This window comes from Petromyzon marinus, chromosome 39, assembly GCF_048934315.1.
Source record: "Petromyzon marinus isolate PM22_M1 ecotype Great Lakes invasive population chromosome 39, UKy_Petmar_22M1.pri1.0, whole genome shotgun sequence".
Lineage (NCBI taxonomy): Eukaryota > Metazoa > Chordata > Hyperoartia > Petromyzontiformes > Petromyzontidae > Petromyzon > Petromyzon marinus.
In genome coordinates this window covers 12,715,760-12,739,862 of record NC_133705.1, presented here as the reverse complement: position 1 = coordinate 12,739,862, position 24,103 = coordinate 12,715,760, and the positions used below count along the sequence as shown (strand labels likewise).

Genomic DNA, 24,103 nt, shown 5'->3' with positions numbered 1-24,103 from the left:
CAAGCGTTACCATTACCATTTCAATTTCTGTGGCTTTATATCAGAAACCACATATAAGATGGTCCACACTGGGTTGAAAGTTGCACCACACACACTCTGCCCTCTATTGTGACCTGAGAGCTACTTTTTAAAATCAATCAATCAATCACCCACAAATTCCCTTCACACGATGTTGGTTTATCATTCATGGTCCATACCTTTTTGAATACATTTTGTAGATGAATACACGTACCCCTAAGCATGGAAGAGGTCATGCGTCATGCATCCATTTATCATGCGAAATGGCTTTCCAGTGGTTGCAGATTCGTTTTGCACCAAAAAGTATAACTCATCAGTGGGGGGAAATGTCTAACGGTTTACAATGCAGCACACCGAGGAACAGTTGCAATTCAAAACCCTGATGGGCATTATTGGACACAGAGCTTTAATAGCCGCACACCGTTTCGTCTCCCAATTTTCTAACAATGAAGCACGTCAAACTGGGATCAGACAAAAATGTGTGAAGTGGAGGTATGTCCACTTACTCTTTAAAGGTATTTGATATGACGAAATACAGCTCTGTCATTTTTCAACCTATTAGTGCAATTTGTCTCATGGGGCGGCGATTAAGGTGTCCCACTGTCCTTACATTGATTGAGAAATACTGCTAAGATTACAGAGAAAGTCGCAGCACAAAAAGCCTAAAGGCAAAAAAAATACACTTTCATATTGTAGATGGTTTTGCAACCAAAAAAAAGCTATTCTTGAAGACGGCGAAATGCATCAAAACCACGGTCTTCTCCTTACTGCATTTTTATTTTATTACACAGTCCACTATATCAGCAAAGCAATCCACGGAACAGAGTTCATATATTTTACTTAACCCGTTTACCCGCAACAATATTTGCCTGCATGTTCCTCGAAGTGATTTTCTCTTGGTATTTTGTGAATATTTCTTTATCGTCTTCCCCTTAATGAGTACGTGACTGGCCAGCAGAGAGAATGGCCACGGGTACATTCACAGGAATCTCAATAGTACCACGTTCACGTTAAGCCAGTGAAATGTCACGATAAGGACTGCACATTCCAGGTTTCACAGAGCATTTGTGATTGCTCGCTCGTGCTCGCGCTGGTGGAAAAGCGTCCACTAGAGGGAGATTTTGAGAGCCCCTTCAGCAGTATTTTGAATATTTATTTCCAAGGGGTTGTTCGGGGGCGACTGTGGCCGAAACGTGATAATTTTATTGTGTTATTCTATTTTCTTAATTTTATTATTTTATTCTCATTCTACGTCACTTTACCGAAAGAACCAAAGAAAATCGCCCATACATACACGATTTGCCGATCATGCAACTGTGGGGCATCCATTTAGGGGCCGTACATAAATGACGTCACGCACCTAGGGGGGGGGGGGGGTCAGACATTTGTGACGATGTGTGACAAGGAGGGGGGGGGGTTTGAGAAATGTGACGTCACATCGAAATGCGCAACTTTAAATACATAGACACTTTCTACTTTATAAAATTGACTTCATAATAAATGTTTTCTCCTACAACATCAGATTGCAGCGCCACATTAAATACGCACTACAATGACAATAGTTTAAAGCGATTTGAAGCATGGTTTATTTTTTTTTGGGGAGGGGCAGAGCTCTGTGACGTCATATTTGAGGGGGGTCTGACTTTTTGTGACGTCGTGTGACGATGGGGGAGGGGTCAAAATTCGTCCAAAATCGCGTGACGTCATTTATGGACGGCCCCTTATATTGCCGGATGAGGTTTAAGAAAGTTGCACCGCTGTTTCAATGGCCGCACAAACCTGCCAGTTACATTTACAGATATTTAGATATCTTAAGGGGCCGTCCATAAATGACGTAACGCGATTTTGGACGATTTATGACCTCCCACCCCCTTCGTCACACGGCGTCAAAAAAAGTCAGACCCCCCCTCAAATATGACGTCACAAAGCTCTGCCCCCCCCAAAAAAAATAAAACATGCTTCAAATCGCTTTAAACTATTGTCATTGTAGTGCGTATTTAATGTGGCGCTGCACTCTGATGTTGTAGGATAAAACATTTATTGAAAAGTCATTTATTAAAAAGTCTATTTCATAAAGTAGAACGTGTTGTCTATATTTATTTAAATTTGCGCATTTTGATGTGACGTCACATTTCTCACCCCCCCATCACACATCGTCACAAATGTCTGACCGCCCCCCTCCCCCTAGGTGCGTGACGTCATTTATGGACGGCCCCTTAGTGCTCAGGTGGAGCACGGGCTCGGTGTTTATTTCTCTTGGCAGCTCCGAGCCAACCATTCGCCGACTTAATTTAAAAGGGATGGAGGTTAATTTAAAACCTCAAATGTCAACAAGACTTCGCACAAACTTGACCAGTGAACAGAATGGAGCAATGCTACCGTCTGCTGTTGTGTGGCCATGCGTTCTGCCCTGGTTCTCACCCTGCAGCCAAGATAAATCCACTGCTGGATTAAGCCCTCCCTCAAGCTGCCCCGGCGACCCCTCATGATCCTGCGATGCGACAATCCCACACAGTGCACCTTTCGTACGAACTCACCTCATCGCTCCGTCTCCTTGGTGGTACATCTGCTCGGACATATTCCATTATTATTCTTAACCCATCGTTCACCATTTCTTCTGGCCATGCTGTGGCCTAACCCAATCCCCACTCACTTTACTTCAGAGTCAGATGATGTAATTATCCCGCGTGTGTTCTCTCGTTCCGCGTGATCCTCTTTCTCATTGTAATTCCAAGCATGTACGTACGTACGTACAACACGCGTATGCCGAACTTCTTTCCCACCGTACGTAGCCAACCGTGCTAATCGGAGGCGCATATCTCCATGCGTTATTTAGGCACGTTTCAGTCATGCTCCGTACGTTTTTTTGTTGTTGTTGTGAACGACCGTGTTTGCGAACCGTATGCACAAACACGCACGCATACACATTGGCGCGCGCGCGCGCGCACACACACAAAATCAGCGATGCACCTTCTCAATAGAACTCCCTTAAAAAAAAAGTGGATCCACATTCATAACCACGCCTTTCATTCGTTTAAAAAAAAAAAACCGTAACGTCAAAAAAGGCGTCCCCAAAGAACGCGCGCTTCCCACTTCTTACTCACCGCACTCAACTGCCGCTCGTCTAAATTCAAGTTGGACAAAACGACTTTTGTTTTCCACACTCCACGTTGCACAGGGGGGGGGGAGGGTTTCACCTTAATCACTGAACTGGTTTTGCGCCAATTTTGCCGTACTGCGTTAAATCCACGAGCAGAACAGGTGGCCGGAAAAGCACGGATGCGGGCACGCAGCGCCTGATTACAAATCGTGTAGGAGAGAGAGAAACAAACACCGAAACGACGGTGATGTTGACATCGCGACGAAGCTTGATGGCACACAGAGTCTCCTTTTTATTTAATGACAATGCATGGTCCCAGGGTTGTGTGCGCTCGTTTGGGTGGAGCTTTTAACCAGAATGCATCGCAAACTCCCCAATGTTCAATTTTCTCTGCGTACCAATTAGCAGATAAGGACGTTTTATATATCTCTAATTAGACGGAGCTAAATGGCCTCGGGGCTAATGGCCAATCTGCAGTATTGAGCCAGCACCACTGAGATTCTCGGTTTGAATCCGAGCAGCCACGAGAGACTATACTTTTTAAAGAAAAGAGTTGATGTCCTCAGCGCAGTGAGCAATGCATAAAACATTTAACAATGTATACATATTTTTACTTAAATTGGCTGATCCCAGCTTTTCGGGGTAAAATGTGTAAATATTTATGGTTTATCATCGGTTTGATTCGTAATGAATAAATGTTGATTTTTCATAATAAGTAGAAAGCGGATCGCATAATGAAATTAAGTGAGCGTGGATTGGGATGTGATCTGGAAAAACATCAGCCTGAAATCACGCATTCGAATGAGCAGATCGGATTATTATTTTATTTTCCTGATGCAATTTTCTAATTCGATATCTTTGCCTCATATCTCAACAACAAAAGGGTAAATATAGTTATTTTACCCAATTAAAACAATTAGGGTAAAATATTGGTCATGTAGAAAATACTTAATGAAAACAAAAGAACGTAGATGTTTCTGCATTCAACATTTACGGAAATTTTTCTTAAATTACAGAAGGAAATGTTCATGTGTAGCCCTGCAATTTCTTGCTCGCGTCCCTGTAGGAGGAATGGCCCTGCACTCGAGGGATCTTTAGAGAGGGGGTAAAGTGTGGGTAGCTTCCACCCCTTCCAAGACGTCTGGCTAATAAAGGAAGAGGAAGCCAACTACCCTCTAGAAAGGCCTACCTTGAGCTCCCTATAGTAACTTCAGGGCTGAAGAAAATGCACCTTTTTATTTCTGCAAAGTGGAAATTGCCATCTCTTTAGGGATTTTGCTGGCACTGCAATGAAACATGGTGATTTTACGCGGGGTTACCCCAACAACCAAATTTCCTCCCAGGTGGAGATAACTTCCGTAAGATTGACACACAGAGGAAAGTCACTTTCAGTTGACACGCTATTCACGCCTTTGGACTTTTGACTTAAGAATACAGTTTGAGCCTGAAAATATATTTCTGTCAAACCAAACAAATAATAATCAGAGACATGTGCGCATAGATATGATTAAATTATTCCCCTTGTCTTGGTCACATACTACCCATGGGCATAAACATGGGTCAAACACTGCAAGACGGCTATTTGTGTCTGTGTGCATGTTTGTGCAATTGCTACTTTTGTTGAAGAAAGTATATTATCTTCCTAGATTTTTTCTTCAATATATCCGTAGGTTATCTTACCTGCACTGGAGGTTCAAATACAACATGCTAGTCGATGTATTACATTGAGCAACATGTTTAAACTAAACTATTTGTTTAACCAGGTAAGATCCATTGAGCTATATACCTCTTTTTCAGACGCGATCTGGCCACAAATGATAGCTCAACGAGGTAGCTCATTAGATGGAAATGTATAGCAGTCAAATACGGTAAAAAAAAAAAAAACATACACGTTTCTAAATGTTGAGGGAAAACCCGGAGGACCAGGAGAAAAATCCACGTGACCACGGGGAGAGAGACACTCAAACACACAGGTGTCAGTGTAGGGATAGAAGCCACGACCTCCTGTATACCAGGCGAGGTAATAAACATCTCGCCACCGTGGCTCGTGTGGCATGACTGTAATGAGCTTTGTTGTGTCAGAAGATATATCATCAATACTAATTGTTTTATTTATGGAACACTGCTATTCAAATAACTCAGCCTATATATTATAAGAGCCACCAATGCCAGGCATACAGGTAACACTGTGGTAGGATGATCCCTTGACAATCGCATGGACATGATTTCAAATCCCAGCCTGGGTTCAACTCAACCCATCAACGCTCCTTAGGGCTGATACAATAGTTACCTCTTTGTGGGACGTTAACAGCTTTCATTTACGTCGGGAATACTCGCGCTGCCAAGGGATTAAGACCACCAACACAGCGGAACAAAGCCCAGCGTTTATTTGAGTATGGAGATGATGACTTGGTTTGAAGTGTGTCTAAGGGATAAAAGCGCAGCCCTGAAATTGCTCTCACCCCACTGCTGGAGGAAGGGGCATCCACAAGAGGGAGCTCTAGAGAACACCTCTGGAGGCAATTGTTTGGCCTGCTCGTCCATGCGGGCCAGACTTCTTGGAAAAGGTGGGAGTAGCAACAATTTGACCCCACGAGATGTGATTTGCCTATCGACCACCTGTGGTGAAAACGATCTGCTGGGCGGACAGAGACGGAGCAGCTGGGAAGGAATTTGAAGGAAAAATTCCCTTTGTTTCAACTGCCACTCCGGGAGGTTGAAAAGAACCAGTGAACTCAGGATTCTCAAGCCCAGTTTGCTAACAAGTTTAAGCCACGGCAGCATTGAAAAAAGTGTTCGCTATATGAACGTGCATTTCTTTTTAGATCACCTGGTGTGTAGTTAACTTTAAAAAAAAAAACGAGACTGGTGTGAAATGCTGTAGATTTTGTTCAAATCCATTTTTGTTGATAGCTGGTGCATAAGTATCCGCCAGATGCTATCAAACATTTTTTTGGTGTGTGCACTAAAGGGTAGATCTATGCTCTGGTCTGTCTCTTTCCCTGCAAACTGTTGTTCTGCCAGCGCACAATAGCAATGTTTTATGCTGATATCCACAAAACAATCTGAAAGGCTGTGTTCCGCAGTGATTCTCACATCTGTTAAATTGTGGATTTATGGACGATGAATGTGCAATGCAACGTCTCTCATCTGTGTTTGTAGGTCATGACACTGATAACGGATAGTAAGGTGTGCTCAGACATGGATTGCGGGAAGAATCAAGCACGCCGTAAAACAATAATGAAAAGAAAAATATCGAGATCATAGATATTAATTATACACCTATATATTGTTTAAATGTGCCGTATATATGTGCAATGTATGATAATACTGCAGGCACTGGTGCTTTCAAATTGACGATCAAATATATTGGATCACAATTTATGGGTGATGTCAAGGACAAACACAAAACCCTAATTAGCTGATTCATCATAAAATTGTAGGAATAAATAGGCTACCATTTCCCACAACATAAGAATGCACATATAAAAACAAAGATTCCCCCTCTACTCTTTGGTTTTTCGGTAAAGTCACGTAGGTAAAATAAAAATAAAATTTAGTTTTCATTTTATTTTTATTTTACCTACGTGACTTTACCGAAAAAAACAAAGCGTTTGAATCCTTGCAGTCACGAAAGCTTCAAATCTAGAATTCCCCCTATAGCCTGAACAGACTGTTGGGGCGAGTGCTATGAGCGAGCGAGCACCTCTGATGGCCGGCACGGCACGGCACATGAGGGGGTGGGTGGCCAGCACCACGCCCGGCCGCATTTGTCTCCCAAGTGGCGATGGATATACACCACATTAGATACTAATTTGAGGCCGCGTCGATCTAGGGGAGGCCCAGGACTGGTTCAGATCATCATCGATAGTGCTAGCGCAGCGCGTTAACCACTACAATATCGCTCCCCACAGCAGACGCACACGTGCAAGCACACGGAGAAGTACACACACGCACAAATCTACGCAACGATATGTATGAACATTCTGATATTTTATCCAACTGCCAGAATGGCTGGAAGGTTAATATTGTACGTGGCGTTCCTTTCTACCCTTGTGGCTGTTCACCCATCCGTCCATGATTCAGTTTGTCCGTCTGTATGAAACAACTTTGTTTTACACAACAATTGCTTAGAGAACGGGCCTTGACAATCGCAAACAAAACTTCGGCACGCATCTTGACAAAAGCCGGTCAAATGAAGGGATGCTAACAAGGCAACGGTAATCACATTTTCTCACATAATAGTGATTACTTACAGGGATTTTGCTGTTGCTTAGAAACTTATCATACAAAGATAAAATTTAGGAGAGCCTTAAGCCCCCGTCACTCAAGGCGGCTTGCCAACTGCTCGCGGACTGCTTTGCAAGACAATTCAATTTAGCTTCACATGGCCTTGTCAAAGTGCAGAGTGCACCGCTGGTGGATGCGGAGACAATAGGGTGAAATATCCAGAAGTTGACGGAAACAAATCGTACCGTGTGCAAGATGTAAAAAATAGCGAACGCTATATTTGTAAGAGAACAGCCATGTTGAAACCTCCAATCTGTGTGTTGGTTTTGAAAATGTGCCGTTCGACATGCTTTTAGACATTTCAATCGGCGCGCTGGGACCTTCTTCAGGAACTGAACTCTAAAGAAAACCAGGGCGGAGAACGCGCGACACAAACTTAAAGCCACGTCGGAGGGCCGTGCAGAGAGAACCGCGAAAAATCCCTATGTCGACGTTTCGAAGCAATTAAGGGAAGACAGATGAAATTACTGACAGTAAGTAGAGGTGTGGCCTTACTGTAACTGGTAGGATCAAACGGTGACAGACGAAGAGTGGAATCTCAATATGCAGAGACGAATGAGAGGTTGAGATTGTTTTTTTGTAGCAAAGGGAATGCGATCAGAGTGGCAGAGAGGAACGAGACAGTGAAGGGTTTTGAAACCAGTTGGGAATGTGTCTGTGTGTACGTTGAACTTATTTCGCATCACACGTAGCCAACCAACCTGCGGAGACTTGCATCCTCTCAAATGCAGGTTCACTCTCGACACACTCAGCAGATACAAATGTTCAGAAATTATTACACGGTTTTTTTTTCGAAATTGAAAGTAATTTGACGGTTACACAAATCAAACATTGTGGCTTCCTGGGCAACCAGCTCCACTACAGAGAGACTCTGATAAAAACTGCAGCGCAATGGGCCGCTGCAATGGGCCGTAATATGTCCCTCAAAGTTAATATCCTTTATGCTCATCTTGATAAATTCAAGGAGAACATGGGAGCGTACTCGGAGGAGCAAGGTGAGCACTTCCACCAGGATATACTGGACTTTGAACGCCGCTACCAAGGACAGTATAACGCTAACATGATGGGAGACTACATTTGGGGGCTGATTCGTGAAAGTGATTTACAGTATAATCGTACATCTCGAAAAACTACTCACTTCTAAATCTGTTTCACATGTTTGTATTACTTTAGTATAAATACGTGTAAATTTTGATTCATATGCTGTTGTTTTCTGACTTTATGTGAACGAAACGACACAAATTCGCCCATTTTCTCATTGAAAATAGGTACATTTCAAAATATCACTGCCCTTGTCGCAAAAGCAAAGTTTGTGGGGAATAATAGCCATTTTCTGTATTTTTGAGGCATAAGCAATTAGGAAATAACACTTACTACCAGGAACAAAAACATTTTGTTACACAGTGTAATCGGTTATGTGTGCAACAGCCCTACTTCAAAACACATTATTATTATGCAGTCCACGTGAAGCCCTTTGCCAGTCCACTGCTGCATGAGGGCCAAACAACTCCACGCCGTGCTGGTCGTGGGGGTTCTTCAACCATACGTCACCACACTGGTTGGTTCATGTTGGTGACTGCGGGGAGTGTATACTATGGGGCGTAGATGAACGGTACCAACAACAGATGTGTCTCCTTGCAAGATGGCCGCCTGAGGCGCCCGCGCTCCCGGGCCAAGCTCCCAGCAGCGGCTGGCGGGGGCCGACGGAGGGAGCCGACGGGGCCGACGGAGCCGGGGGGGGCGACGGGGCTCGGGGGGGGGGGGCGACAGAGCCAGGGGGGCGACGGAGCCGGGGGGGGGGCGACGGAGCCGGGGGGGCCGATGGAGCCGGGGGGGGGGGGCGACGGCGTGAGCAGATGGGGCCGACACTGACTCACTCATACATCATACACTGACTCACTCACACATCATGCACTGACTCACTCATACATCGTGCACTGACTCACTCACACATCATACACTGACTCACTCACACATCATACACTGACTCACTCACACATCATGCACTGACTCACTCATACATCGTGCACTGACTCACTCACACATCATACACTGACTCACTCACACCATGCACTGACTCACTCACACATCATGCACTGACTCACTCACACATCATACACTGACTCACTCACACATCATGCACTGACTCACTCACACACCATACACTGACTCACTCACACACCATACACTGACTCACTCACACATCATGCACTGACTCACTCACACATCATGCACTGACTCACTCACACATCATACACTGACTCACTCACACCATGCACTGACTCATTCACACATCATACACTGACTCACTCACACCATGCACTGACTCACTCACACATCATGCACTGACTCACTCACACATCATACACTGACTCACTCACACATCATGCACTGACTCACTCACACACCATACACTGACTCACTCACACATCATACACTGACTCACTCACACATCATGCACTGACTCACTCACACACCATACACTGACTCACTCACACATCATACACTGACTCACTCACACATCATGCACTGACTCACTCACACATCATACACTGACTCACTCACACATCATACACTGACTCACTCACACATCATGCACTGACTCACTCACACATCATGCACTGACTCACTCACACATCATACACTGACTCACTCACACATCATACACTGACTCACTCACACATTATGCACTGACTCACTCACACCATGCACTGACTCACTCACACATCGTGCACTGACTCACTCACACATCATACACTGACTCACTCATACATCGTGCACTGACTCACTGACACATCATACACTGACTCACTCATACATCGTGCACTGACTCACTCACACATCATACACTGACTCACTCACACATCATACACTGACTCACTCACACATCATACACTGACTCACTCACACACCATGCACTGACTCACTCACACATCATACACTGACTCACCCACACACCATGCACTGACTCACTCACACCATGCACTGACTCACTCACACATCGTGCACTGACTCACTCACACATCATACACTGACTCACTCATACATCGTGCACTGACTCACTCACACATCATACACTGACTCACTCACACATCATACACTGACTCACTCACACATCATACACTGACTCACTCACACCATGCACTGACTCACTCACACATCATACACTGACTCACTCACACATCATACACTGACTCACTCACACATCATACACTGACTCACTCACACATCATACACTGACTCCCTCACACATCATACACTGACTCACTCACATCATACACTGACTCACTCACACATCATACACTGACTCACTCACACATCATACACTGACTCACTCACTCATCATACACTGACTTTCTCACACATCATACACTGACTCACACCATGCACTGACTCACTCACACATCATACACTGACTCACTCACACATCATACACTGACTCACTCACACATCATGCACTGACTCACTCATACATCATACACTGACTCACTCACACATCATACACTGACTCACTCACACATCGTGCACTGACTCACTCACACATCATACACTGACTCACTCACACCATGCACTGACTCACTCACACATCATACACTGACTCACTCACACATCATGCACTGACTCACTCACACATCATACACTGACTCACACCATGCACTGACTCACTCACACATCATACACTGACTCACTCACACATCATACACTGACTCACTCACACATCATGCACTGACTCACTCACACATCATACACTGACTCACACCATGCACTGACTCACTCACACATCATACACTGACTCACTCACACATCATGCACTGACTCACTCACACATCGTGCACTGACTCGCTCATCATGCGCTTACTCACTCACACAACCCCTGACCCATTTACTCATCATACACAGGTTCACTCATCGTGTGCTGGCTCACTCGCGCATCATACACTAACTCACACTGCCGCTGACTCACTCACATCATACACTGACTCACTCATCATGCGCTAACAGATCGTGAGCTGACTCACACATCATACACTCACTCAACCTAATACTGACTCAATCATCATACGCTGACTCGCACATCATACGCTGACTCGCACATCATACACTCACTTACGCTGCTGCTGACTCACTCACACATCATATACTGGGAGTGTTGTGCTGCCAGCTATGGCTGCAGGTTTTGTCGTACGTGTTATGTATATCGTTTATTGTTAAATTTAAAATCACGGTTCCTACGATTACTGGTGTTACATTGTTTTTGTAGCTTTATTTTGGTCTGGTTGTGGTGTAATTGTTTTCTGCAATGTAGATTAATATTTTGTTTGTTGCGGTTGCACCCGACTTAAGAGCCGCATGGCTCACAGGGCTATACCTAATGAATGAAACTTGAAAACTTGTCTGCACTATCCATCATATGTCCCTGCAGAAGTCTACAACAACTTCAATGCACGGTGCTCACCCATCCGAGCACCAACCGAGCTCATCCCTGCTTAGCTTCTAAGATCTGCTGAGATTGGCCGCATTCCAAGCTGTTTGTTTGGCACAGCGTTGCATAGGCACAACCATCGTAAAGTTCTCACTAATTCAAGTGGGATTTATACTGCATCAGTCGACCGTAGGTCTACGCTAAATGATTGACAGCTTGCTTTCTCTTTGCATCCCCAAGGTTTACAAATGCAGACACGCAGTGTTCACTGGCAACTTAAAAGAAAAGTTCCGTACAGCTCTGGCTTGTTAGGTTGGATTCAAATTTAAACTAAATGACTGTGCATGCACATCTGGATTGTTTTGCTCTTTCTCCTTCATGGCAAATTTCCAGAACAAATATAAAATCTTCAAAAGTAGTACGTTTTATATATGTAAAAAAATAAACTTTTGTAATGTTAATCATTAGACCACACACGAGCCACACAGCGATATAATGTATGCGGAATTTTTAGGCTGCCAACATGCTCCTTAAAATTAAAGCGCTCGCAATGTTTTTGCTGGGGAGAAAAATGGGAACGGTTTCCGAGGATATCCAAGTCATTGCCAATGGCTGTAAGGGTGACACTTGACAGTGTCACAAGTGTGCCAAGAAATGACCCTGCACAGCAGTAGATAACGGCCATGTTTACCTATCCTGCAGGCATCGTTACTAATGTCACAGTGTGGTCAAAACGTGATAATAAATGTATAAAAAATAACTAACGGTGCGTTTTCGCACAGCAACAACCATGTCAGGAATAAGGAATGTTCTACTGGGATATAAATAAGTATGCTGCCATCTTGTTAATGATTACTTCGCTCGACTGGCTATCCCGGTGGTCGCCGGTTCGACTTGAGCTCCCGACGCAGCATCTGAAACGTCGGTGAGCGTTTCTTAAATCTCCCGGTCGCGTGTGGTGATGTAAAGCGCGGGTACTTTGACCTCTTCTGAGATGTCTGGCCAGGGTGTAAGAGTAGGCCAAATACCCTCGACGAAGGGGGCCTCAATAAAGCTCCCTCAAGTGGAGGCCCTTCCGCCAGCAAACGGCGCGGGCGGGCAATTGCAGGGGCTGCGCCCTTACCTTGTGCACGACAATCCTCTTTTGCGTCCCGCTGTTCGTAACGTCCCCTTCCACTTACCGCACGTCTAACACCTCGTTGTTTCTCGGATGCGTCCCGCTGCCTCGCCTGCCACTTCCTTACTATCAGTGACCATCCATCAATCACCCCTTGCGGCGACGATCACTTTGCTCGCCAGTTGCAGACCGTTGCCTTCGAACTGTGCCGTGCGTACGCCCCTCTCATCCACGTGCTCCTCTTGCTGTGCCTCAGTTGCGCCTATGGCACTTTTCAAGTGTTTATTGTTGCTGCTGTCCATTTTCGTGTTAATGACTGTGCGTCCGAACCGTATGTCACAGCAGGTAGTGTATGCGCCGATTAATAAAACATTCATATAGCGTCATTCATGCCAACAGCATCCCACAACGCTGCACATTAATTATATATGAGGACCAGATCCCATATACGCGGCTGGCTACACACAGCGCGAAAGAAGCCCAACACACATTCGTACCGAGCAAATAGTATACACATACCGTACTAGGCTCTGCTGTGTATACTCCGTTAAACACGGGAGCGCATTGTAGTGCAATTGACACAAAGTCGCGTGAACACCGCAATGCAACAGCTCACAATTGGAGGCCTGTGGACCTCTGCGGGACCGCAGCGATTATCAGGGGGGCTATGAGAGGTGACGGGAATTCGTAAGATTAAGCCCCAGGAAGGGTGCCGCCAGGGAATAATGAGTTGGTATGAGGGGGTCTCTGAAGGTAAACGTACGATGCCAAGTTGCTCTATAGTCAGACGTATTATAGTATACCCACGTCGGTGACTCTGTACGCGAAACCGTGACTGTTCACTTCGGTGGGTCTTGGTAATTAAATTGTGTGGCGCCGTAGATGTTCAGTTACAACATGGGCCTCAAGACTGATTATTTGCAAACAAAAGCGGTAATGTAAAGCGACGATGTTTAACGCCGCGGCAAAGCTGTATCCTGGAACAAAACTCCCATTCGTTGCGTGTGAGCTCATATTCTACTCAGTGAAGCAAAAAAAAATCACACTAAATGTGTCTCAAATATTACAAAACGTCAGCACATAGCTAATATGATGGACCGGGCCGTGGATTGTGACAATCTCGTCGTCAATATTTTAAAGCGTGAAGTCTTGAAAACCCACTGTAAAATTGGTGTAACGTTTGGGCCTGGTCAAAGTTTCAGCCCTGCCATTGCTTGCCAACGCCTCTGCTAGCGGAAGGGCATCCACTAGAGGGGGCTTTAGATAACCCCTATGGGGCTGGGGGGGGGGGCGGGGTTTGGCCTGCTCTTCCATACTGGCCAGATATCTTGGAAGATGTGGGAGTAACCCACACTTTACACCGCCACATGTGATTAACTATGAGGGGGGGGGGGGGGGTGTATCCATTTGTATAATTTACTGTTATACGGTTTTATGAGCAGTATCTGAACACTGGCAAAAAAAAATTCATTGCACAAGCACAGTAGGAATTTATCAAAATATCAATCACTTGCTGTGCTTGTGGAAGAGTTGAAAGACTTACACATGTTAAACCCCCATTGGCAAGGGACAGAAATATGCAGAGTACGGATGTCACATCAAGGTATGGCTCAGGAAAATCCGACGCCAATTTGCAAGACATTAAGAGCATGACACTCCCAGTAAACACAATAGACGAATTGACTTGTGTGCTCTTTTAAAACTGCAAGTGTTTTTTTGTTTGCAAATATTGCATTTCCCCTTTGTTTTTCGAAGCCAAGGTTTTAATTTAATCCGTAAAAAAATGCTTTTCAGCATCTGTTTATTTTGCGAGTTTGTTTATGCGCGCGGTATCTTAAGAACTTGTTGTCTGATTTGCCCCAACACGCAGTACGCATGCGTCACTTATTCAGGCCATGAAAACCAGGTGCCCAAGGTAATTTTAAGAAAAATAAGAATACTCAGGTACCTGAGACTCTCATAAAATGATACGCGAGGCAATAAACTCCCTTTCTCTCGTGTCAGAGACCCCTCTCAGCTGCTAATTTTGCCAATTATCCCCCGTGAAAGAAACTTGACTCTAAAGTTTGTGTTTTACTTACTCTTGAGGGCAACAACTGCCTCTTCCTCTGCGTGTTTATTTTCACTGACACCCAATACAAGGGAGGTTGCCACACGTCCTGGTTTTCTCAGGATCACCCTCATGTTGCGGTAGCCGTGCTGGAAAATCTGTAAGTCTTTCCGGAACATTAAACATTAAATGTTCCGGCATTTGTGTCAGTCACACGTAGCTCTCTGCTCTTCGGGAAACTCTGAGATACTCTTATTCCCGTGATGTGTCCCCGTTTTACTCTGACGCAGAGATAGCAACCGTAACCACGCGCCGTTTGATCATCTTCCAAAATAATTGCTGGCAAGCCAGTATATTTGGAGGGTCGTCATTTTGTTAGGGTGAATTCGACCGTGTAAATAAATGTGCACACGCAACACGGGCACACGGTATCGACAACATGCAGGATTACAGCGACCCACTGGCACTCAAACACACGTGTACTGATCACGCTCATGTGCAGCATTAGGCATTTTAACTTGAATTAAAAAAAATATCTTATATGAGGGATTCATTTGTCAGTTATAGAGTCCTAGGCATTGGTAGTGGCAAGCTGTGAAGTGCTTTTTGTAGAGATTTGGTTTTATAGGTTTTGTAATAGAACTACGAAAAATAAATTCGCAGTTATGCTAGAAGCTTCTTCAGCACGCAAGTGGAGTGAAACGTCTGACATTAGACCGAACTGACATCACACAAACCGTTAAACACATCGTCGTACATGAAAATTCTATTGGAAATACCTCCCGTTAAAATTAGTGACACTTAGGCGAGAAACTGCACGGATTGAGATGTTAGAGCAGCAGCAAAAAAAAAAACGCCACTAAAATATTCACGCGCTGTAAAGTGTTGCGCAATGCAACACGATCACTGGATAATTATAATGCACAACCCCTGGTGTTATATTCCGGTAATATATCGTATTAGCAAGCAATAGAGAAGTAAAGCAAAATGACTAACTTTTGAAATTATAGTTCAGTACAAAATAGGCACGCTCTGATATTGATACATGACAAAAAAAATGGTCTAATACTGTTTGAGACTAGGCCCTAAAGAAAGCTGTCTCTGGCGTGGACTAATCAGTTTTAAAGACGATGCGTATACTCCTTCTTTGGTTCTTTCGGTGAAGTCACGTTGAATGAGAATAAAATAATAAATTGATAAAATAAAATAACACAATAATATTCTCACGACGTTTCGGCCACAACACAAGCGGCCTTCATCAGGCGAAGGGACGAGACTGTCTGGTAGGACAGCGCTGGAGTGAAATGCGTATACTATCAGAGCATGTTTTTTTTGCATGTTCGCCACTAGTATATGTGGTTAATGCAGGCACAATTCCTTGCAAACGTTTTCTGTTTGGTGTTTTAACATTTGAACACCTGTTTTATTGCCAGAAAGGGTGAAACCTAATCTTATATTTTGATATTGGCAAGGTAGGTCCCACAATCGAAAGGTTGCCGATTCGATCTCTCGGCGTGGCAGTGAAAACAATGGTGTCAGTTTCCTTGGGCCCTCTGTCCACGCAGCAGTAGAGATGGTTACACCGCCGTCAATCAGCAGGTCGTGAGTAGTGGGGTAAAGTGCGGATAGTTCTATTGCTTCCAAGACGTCTAGCCAGCGTGGAAGAGTAGGCCAAGTATCCTCGAGAGAGGGTCTGTGGAGCTACCTCTCGAGTGGGGGCCCTTCTGGCAGCAGAGGCGTGAGCAAACACTTTCAGGGCTGTACCTTAATCATTTTAGCAAAGAGAACAAGCTTTTTAAAATATATGTGAATCATTTTGGCGGGACCCCGGGGTCCCGCAACAATCAGGTCAATAATTATTATTATTTTTCAGTCCGCCCCACTCGTGATCCCGACAGCAACGCGCCGCCCGCCCAGACTCGCACCAACAAGCGCCAGCAGCAGCAGCAGGCTGCGATCGACACGATGGGCGCCACCCCACCGGCCAAACGCGAGCCCCGGGGGGCGTCCGCCGCAGCCGCCCTCCGGTCAGCCGTCGATCCTCGGCTTCTTTGCCAAGGTGAGCCCCACCGCCCTCCCCAGGCAGTGAATTTAACGTGTTTGTGTAATTTTTCAACTTTTTACGAAACTTAGTGTCCCCGAGTAGCTGACGACGAGGCCAATCGATTGACCACTAGTTTTGTTGTCGGTAAGGCCTTAACAAGGCTCGTGTCGCTACACGGTTTTTCCCACCCCCGGGGCAGTGATGGTAACCCCGGGGTCCCGCCAATTGCTTCATATGTCCCCGGATGAGTATCATTTCAAGGATAGCCTCTCATATTCTTGGTTCTTTCGGTAAAGTCAGGTAGATAGAAAACAAAAATCTAATTTTTTATTTAAAGCTTTCGTGACTGCAGTAATTCATATTCTTAGCTCTTTCGGTAAAGTCACGTTGAAGGGAAACCATATATAATATATTTTATTGTTTTATTGTTTCCCTTCAACGTGACTTTACCGAAAGAGCTAAGAATAAAAATCTAAATGTAAAGCAAAAAAACCCACGACGTTTCGATCGCAACACGTGCGGTCTCCTTCAGGTGTAGAGAGAAGAAGGGGGCAAGCTCTCTCCACCTGAAGAACACCGAGAGAACCAAGAATATCGATTCCTGCTGTCACGAAAGTTTCACGTCTAAAGATAGCCTCTCAGTCAACATACTTATCACTGAGCCAGTTGTCATTGTCTGATTTCTCCATTTCCACAGTCATATCTGCAGCAGTGCTACATCGTGCTGTCTGCTGCGGAAGAAGTTGAACATACATACTGTACATACGTGACGGACATCACCTACAAGTTCAGCTCATGGCGGATTTAGACAACATGTAAAATGAGATCATTGGCTACAACAAAGTTAAGTTTAAAAAAATAATGGACAATTGTTTTTACATTTATCCTGCAGCAGCCATGATCATTCTACTGCTGGATGAAAACCTCCTCGACTCGTTACAATGTTTCGGAATTTCCTTCCTTTCTATAGGAAAGACAATTTATCACAGAGGTATCGTGTCACGCCAAAGTACCGATATTATCGATTCATAACCTTAACCACCCTTGCAAAATGTTAATTATGAATGTATTAAAAGTTAAGATTGAGGAATGCAGATAAATTACAACTTCAAACGGTGCGGTGACACAACGTTCCCTGTGGAAATTTAAACCTTAAACACGTGCATGGAAACATGAAAATACTCCTTTGATTGACCAATATCCATTTACACGACTCAATGCCCGGCATACAGACTTCATCCCTGCAGCGAGAGACTGCTCACGGGAAGGACTCTATTGACACCGTCATTTGCATTTCTTGTTGATGAAAATTGTTTTGTTTTCCCATCGGTCAGATGCACACACAATTTGGACCATTGTTCGTATTCGAGCTTCTCATTCCATTGGAATGACATGCAGATAGATAGATAAGTGGGTAATTTATTTATTTTTCACCACGTAACAAGAGCTTAAATTGTCTTCGTATATATATTTTTTTACAGACAGTCTTAATTTGCGCGCGTTTTGGCTTGGTTCATACTTACGTGTTGCTCAAAAGCTGACACGCACAAACATTACAGCGTTGCATCCTTTCGTTTGAGCAGAGCCAACGTTAGGGGATGGCATGAATCATATAAAAAAGGGCTTTGCTCTCAATGTCCCTTGCATGACTGAGCCTTTAGTTAACTCTGAGCTGGGAGAATTTCTTACCAAATCCTAAGACTCTGCCCCGGTGTCAAGTAAGGTCTCCTGCATTGCACAATTCAAAAGGTTCTGTGAGGTGGCAGCGTTTTGCTCGCTTGCCCCATTATGCACGGGAGGATGTGAGATACACAAAGCCGCTCCTTTTTTTTCTTCTTCTTCTTCTTCTCTCGAGAAACGTAACAGACGACTCTCGTCTGTTACGTTTCTCGTCTGTTATACACGTGAAATGCGGGTTGCGTCGTGCACCAAAATCAAATCACCGCAGCCACAATTTTCCTTGTGCGCATTACTTTTGACATGGAATTTCTCGGCGCTTAAACGACTCCGTGGTTCATCTGTAATAATATATACTGCGAGGTAGAAAGTGTGAATTCCATCAATTTGGAAAATAAGGACGGCACAATGAATGTGATGCTGTGACTGTGATTCTGGAGGTGTTAGCTACGGGAGAGAAAGAATGTACGGTTTGCTGCGAGTCGAGTTTTTTTTTCCTCATGGCCTTGTAATTTTTCAAGCAAATTGGTCCGATTGATGTCATAAGCCTCATTATATTTCTGTGTTTAAATTGCAATTATAATTCCCGCGTTACATGTGTTTCGTGGCATGTATACAGTTACTTATTTCAATGTTCAGCGCTCTAAGAAATTGTTGAATCTTGTTGATGTTATAACAGTATTAAAATTAGAAAAATGTACCACATTCAAATTATTGTCATTCACAAAACTATTGTCATCCTACATGAATATTCCATGGAAAATGTTGGCAGGTAGAAACCAATGTGGATATCAGCAAATGCAAATCGTTCAATTAAAACAAAAATTCAACTGTTTGGAAATTAAGTGGTGCAACTATACAAATGATCGCTCAAGCCACTACTGGTGGAAGGGCCTCCAAGTTGACGAAGCTCTCGAGAGCCACCTCGAGATGAGATTTGGTCTCCTCTTCAAATGCTGGCCAGACACCTTGAAAGAGCTGGAAGTACCCACACTTTACCCCACCGCACTCGACCTAACAATCGACTGAGTTGTACCCGTTTATTCTGCTGGGTGGACAGAGGAGGCATTGGGGAGTCATACAATGTGCCCGTTGTTTCAACTGCCATGCCGGGTAATCGAACCGGTGACCTACGGATTGTTCTGTGGGCTCACCGTCACACCACGACAGCATACCGTCTGTTGATTATATTGCGCTAATCTAGTCTAACAAACAGCTGCCTTCATGAGATAATGTAGTTTGTTGATAAGGTCCTTGTGCCATACGTGAAGCCCACCTCCTCGCTGATACATTTTGAGGTGGACTCATTATTCGTACTGTTAGACTGCACGCGTTGTGTTTAAAGGGTGTGTTTAAAACGTATCTCTGTAATGCCAATTGCCAAATCCCCTGTTCTATTGCTCATTTTGACTTCAGCTCATTTCAAATTGTGAACTCTCTCCGCAAGTCGACAGCTCAAAGCACATCAGTTCCTTTTGGGGATGGTGGGTCTAGAAGGAAGCTTTCTGTTGTTCAAAAGTCGCAAAAATGGCAAAAACATGCAGATCTAATCGCCACTACAGATTGATGTGACATTTGCATTTACGTGTACATAATTGCACGCTCAACAAGAGATGCAAGTTTATCAATGTTAACAATTCTGCCACGTGCGCCCAACGTCATCGCATACAAATGCTTAGCACTGCGGTGTCAGGAAAGAAGTACACAAAATATTTTCTCCTCCCTCTAATAACCTGGTTCGAGCTGCCCGAATTGAGCTGTCAAAAAGGCTGGCTCTCTCTCTCTTTCTCTGCAAAGGACGTCCTGGGACACGGTCCCCCCCGCATGAAATGTTAACGAATGAAATAGCGCCGTGATTAACCGTTAGTCGGGGCAGCAGAGTTCAGTTGCGGTGCTGTCTGAGGTGCAGCAGCAACAGCAGCAGCACTGACAACTACAAACGCGGGCAGCAGCAGCAGCTCCTTCTCGCGCGCCATTTTTAAGATCTTGTCCGCGTGAACTTTGTCTCGTGCACGCATTTGCCTAGCGATATGTTGGATGAACGTGTAATAAAAAAAAACATATTTTTGTTTTACTTTATTAAAAAAAATAGAAATTTAAATAGGCTGAGGCTGCTAATATCTGTAATACATGTCTGGTAGTATTGTAAATATAATGTTACCGTAACCAGTGGAATATGTAGACGGAATAATGAAGATCAATTAGCATGCTCCCTCTCTCTCTAACCCCAACCACTTCCTTTATTTTTAACGGGAGAATTGTGTTTCATTGACACGATTTGGAATTCCGCGACGTTTTTTTCACGAGCACAACCCCCTTGTAAAACGAGAACTAGCGGTACCTGTAATGCCACCTTTAGTCAAAGGTAATTAGATTTCTGGGTGCAAGTGCAAAACAAATATATATAATCGAATATTGACGTTACAGTTTGTAAAGTTACTTTACATCCAAAGCTATCATGTTCATATACATCATAGGTGTCAAAGTTTAATAAAAATGCAGTTTGATAGAGTGGCCCAAAAATCACGGAGATGGCTGGGTCTACATAGGAATAAATTTTCTCCACAAAAATGCATTCTAGTCTTCATGCATATTCAGTAATTTTCTATGAAAGCTTATTGTTTTATTGGTGACAACACGAAACACTTGTCAAAATGTATGCGTGAATTTCTGAAATTTATGGAACACTTAGCACTTCACAAACAGAATACAAAATTACGTAAACAAGTTACATTACAGGCCAATGACCAGTGAGTCAATTCTCTATTTAGCCTCACGCATGTATGTGTATACGTACGTATCGAGGATAATACTTATGTTATAATAATGTTTCTTAAAATACCCAGGAAAGCCTCACCGAGTCTCATGAGTCTATTTTAAGAAGGGTCCTGCATTGGAATGTTGGGCCTATTTCATTAATGGAGTGTTTGACATAAGGAAGGAAGCCAGAAATCCCATAGAATTGCCCATGCATACCAGGAGGTAACACTTGACGCTCCGCATGTATGTGCAGTGACTAACTCGGAGACACTAAGAGTTGGAGGCACTTCTTTTATTATACTCACAATCTCCCTTCACACACCCTACAGTCGCCTAGACTACACACACCCCAGTCTAAACACAACACTAGCCGTCTAACACCGATGGCGCCCACCGATACAGCCAACGACTGTAAGACAGCGTAAGATCAAGCGACGACGACTGCGGCGACTAAGAGAAGAATGGTGACGAAGACGACGATGGACTTGAGCAGCACGATGGGTTATCCCGCTTAGAATCAACAGCCCCGAGGTCCCCTACAGGGGCCCCCTCTTATACTGTCAGCGTGGCCTGGCTCCGCCCCCGGCCACGCCCCCTTTCTAGAACCTACCAGCGGGTTCTTGGTGTGCCCCCTCTGTGACCTTTCCCCTAGATCCCTCTCTGGTGTATCACGTGGCCTGCCAGACTTCAGGGCTGCCAAAGGCCGCAGATTGCCTTCCCTACCAGCCGCCAGCACCATGCTGCTAGATTACTGTTCTATGCCACTACACATGTATGTAGAACTTCTTTCGCACCGTACATAACCAACCATGCTAATCGGAGGTACGAGGCTTGGACAACAAACTAAACTAAAAAAAAAACTGTTTCAAAGAAATGAGTTTTCAATCTAGATTTAAAAAAAAATAGATTAAATAATCAATTGCTGTGCTGCCACCCCATGACCACCTCGGTTATCATTTCCCACGTGATAAATTACTCTCAAGAAGTAATCACAAACTGGAAATACTTTACCACAATTGTTGTGAACAGTGCATTATTGAAGAGTACAGGTATACGGTCCGTACTGTATGTGCGATGCAAACATTTCACGAAATGGTGCTATGTTAGAAGAGAGATGAAGAGCTGAAATAATAATGTGACATGGGGCCAACATTTCCAATAAAAAAGTGATCTAATCCATTTTATGATGACAAAAAGAAAACATATTTCTGAAGGAAAAATTGCAAAACAGGATAGCTAATTTGCTGGGAGAAAAAAAGCTTACATTTTTGAAAATAAAACTGAATGATTGCTTCATTAGCAAACATATAGAGCGCTTTAAAATCAACTTATACACACACACAACTCAAAGATTTTCAATTAAAAACCCCAGAAATTTAAATCTGCACTATGCTGGTGCCGTGTCATAATATGTTAGCTGCAGGAGCTTACTTCTGATGGGAATGTACTGTGGTGTGGTTATTAAGCAGCTGTGAATGTCTTTAATTAGAGAAACGAGATACACCACATGAGATGGATGCACAATTCACGCATTTGCATCCGTCAGATGAAAGCACTCACGGCTATCTGGAATTCAGTGAACACATTAAACAAATAATCTCTTGTTGATGAAATGAAGCCAATAATTTTTATGCAGATGTCCCAAAAAGTATTACCATGAAGGTCAACATTTCTTATTTCAATGGTATTTTAGCTCACTGTTGACCTTACAATTCCACCCCATGTGAACCTGAGCTTCTGCGAGCATTAATTCGGTTCCCCGAAGAAGCTCCCAGCGCCTGAATCAAAACGACCGGACATTGTGCCGTGATCAACGCGTGGTTTGACCCTACAACACACCAGACAGCCAGGCAGCAGAACCACGACAAACCCACGCGGCCGTTATTGATTTAATAACCTCGCAACAGTTTTATCATTGAATGTATTTCCCTGCGCATCTGTATTCCGTATTTTTCCCCGCACACATATCGTCATGGCCCACAGGTCTCCACGTCTGCCCGTCTCGTTCATGCCTATCTCAGTTGGCCCTCTGAACGGATTGTCTGTTTTGGACCCTTTTAGGTTTGATGTGATAATTGTTGTAGGATCTAACTGAAGTTTGTTGTTTTATGAATTGTTGGGGTTTTTTTAACCGTCGATGCAATTTCACAATATTTATGCTTTAACTTTGAACGTGTCTGTAGATAGTCTGAAAACGTGAGCGCATTGTTTTTGCAACAACACAACTGAACTAGGTCTTGGACGAACGCCCACAGCGAGGAAGTTTGAGATCACGGAAGAGGCTCTCCTGCTTTCAAATTTGCAGTATTTACCAAAAGAACCTGATTTTTTTTTATCAAAATCAAAACAAACTCTAAGTTGTTTGCTTGTTTAAGTGGTGTGGTATTCAACATCATGTTTTTAGAAGTGGAAGTTCCATATTTTTATGGTGAGAGTCAATATTTTCCCAACGCAACTAATGTTGCATTAGTTGGGACGTTGCCGTTGGGATGTTAACTCCCTCGCCCGGTATGCAGGAGGACATGGGTTCGATTCCGAAGCTGACACCTGTATATTTGGAATTTACGTGTTCTCCCTGTGGTCGCATGGATTTTTCTCCGGGTTTTCCAGTTTTTCCCTCCACA

At 44.0% G+C, this 24,103-nt stretch overlaps 1 long non-coding RNA gene across 1 annotated transcript; it reads left to right on the top strand.

Moving 5' to 3' along the window:
• The first annotated feature begins 16,249 nt into the window (after positions 1–16,249).
• On the top strand, positions 16,250–21,290 carry LOC116950583 (uncharacterized). Its single transcript, XR_004404045.2, has 2 exons — positions 16,250–17,057; positions 17,740–21,290. It is a non-coding gene; the product is annotated as an uncharacterized LOC116950583 (long non-coding RNA).
• The last annotated feature ends 2,813 nt before the right edge of the window (positions 21,291–24,103 follow it).